Here is a 1,719-nt window from a genome sequence, read left to right as displayed (position 1 = left end):
CTTGCTTTGTTTTAATTGTTGCTATAAATACCATCTGAGTTGAATGACTGAATCACTGCTATGTCATGTCACAATTCTCTCCTCAGTGAAACCAAGAAGAAAATCTTGGTTGCCAAAAATGGACCCTGCTGACCTGTATGGTTGATGAATTCAACACGATGAGAGAGCTCAGAAAAATAATATATCCACTGTTGTCTCATTGTAATAAAGTCTAAGTTTGATCAACCTGTGACCTTCTGATTGTTTTTCTCAATATTATTTAACCATTTGTGATGCATATTAGATTCACCTCACTGAAAAAAAACAAAAATACAAAAATCTTACCAAGTATTTGTGTGTAGTTATAGTGCTAATATCTACACTTGACAAAGCTGTTAAAAGCAACTTCTCTCCAAGATTTGGGAGCTAGTTTTAAGTCAATAATGTCTTAATATTGATTACTTATTAATCTATTGATTAATAAGAACAAGTTCCACTGGCAGGTGTTTCTTGATTCATACTGAAAGTATTAATTTAATGCTGGTTATATCAACTTTGAAGTCAATATGGTTAAGTGCAAGTTGGATTCTGAAAATAAACTTGCTTAGTTTTTTTCTAAAGTTGCTGCACTCAGGGCTCCAATCCTAAGAATAGTGATGTGAACTTTAGAATTAAATATTTATCTCATGTTTGAATAAAACTTAGGTTTGAGCAGAATTTTATGTAATGTTGCGTTTTTATATGTCCAATAGGCTAAATGTCCTGATCCAGGGATTTGGAATTGCAGTGTGAATATGCGCCCTCTGTGCGGCAGAAATGGAATTACTTATTACAATGACTGTTTCTTTTGCAAGGCGTTACGGTGAGTACACTCAGCTGCTTCACACTCAATGACTTACATATGAATTGTAAGTCACCCCATTTGATTTTTTGGAAAATAAAATTCTTTAGTCCCAAACTGGTAGTTACCCAATGTGACAACATTGGAAGATGTTTATACAAAAGGATGTCTCCAGTTTTCTCTAAAAAAACAAAACAAAAACGAAGGGGTAAAAAACAGAAAAAAAGGGAAAATCAACCATTGAGTGTTTTTATWTTTTAGAGAATAAAGTAAAAAATAGAGAATCTTGTCTTTCCTTAACACAAGTTTTCACCTTAGACACATTTTGACTTCTAATTGTCTAGAAAAAATGACTTACTTTGTTTGTTGCTATAAGCACCATCTGAGCTGAATGACCAAATCAGTGCTGTCATGTCACAATTCTCTCCTCAGTAAATCCAAGAGGCATCTGGATCACCAAAATGGAATCTGCTGACCTGTGTGGTTGATCAAATCAACACTATGAGGCAACCCAAAAAATTATATATGCACTGTTCTCTCATTGTAATAAAGTCTATGTTTGATCAACCTGTGACCTTTTGGTTGTTTTTCTCAATATTATGCATCAATTTGTGATGCATAACATTGCATTACAAATTGGAGCTAGTTTTAAGTCAATAATGTCTTAATATTGATAAAGTACAAGTTCCACTGGCAGTTTTTTTTAAATCATAAGATTTTATTTTTTACAAAAAAACTCCAGGTAGAACTGATACATTTTAAAATGAATATTGAAATGGCAGTATTGTTATCTAAAATCAACTTTTTGARCTTTACATCATGTTAGGATGTTTGTCCTTCATCAAAAACATACCTGGAGTTTTGCTTTGATTCTTTCTTACTAGCTAGAGAAATCCTTT

At 32.6% G+C, this 1,719-nt stretch overlaps 1 long non-coding RNA gene across 1 annotated transcript; it reads left to right on the top strand.

Annotated features, from left to right (window-relative positions):
• The first annotated feature begins 15 nt into the window (after nt 1–15).
• On the top strand, nt 16–1,394 carry LOC103468991 (uncharacterized). The gene is made up of 2 exons (XR_534286.1): nt 16–841; nt 1,253–1,394. It is a non-coding gene; the product is annotated as an uncharacterized LOC103468991 (long non-coding RNA).
• Nucleotides 1,395–1,719: the final 325 nt, after the last annotated feature.

This window comes from Poecilia reticulata, linkage group LG1, assembly GCF_000633615.1.
Source record: "Poecilia reticulata strain Guanapo linkage group LG1, Guppy_female_1.0+MT, whole genome shotgun sequence".
Classification (NCBI taxonomy): domain Eukaryota; kingdom Metazoa; phylum Chordata; class Actinopteri; order Cyprinodontiformes; family Poeciliidae; genus Poecilia; species Poecilia reticulata.
The sequence above is the reverse complement of the archived record's forward strand: the minus strand, read 5'-3'. Positions and strand labels throughout refer to the sequence as shown.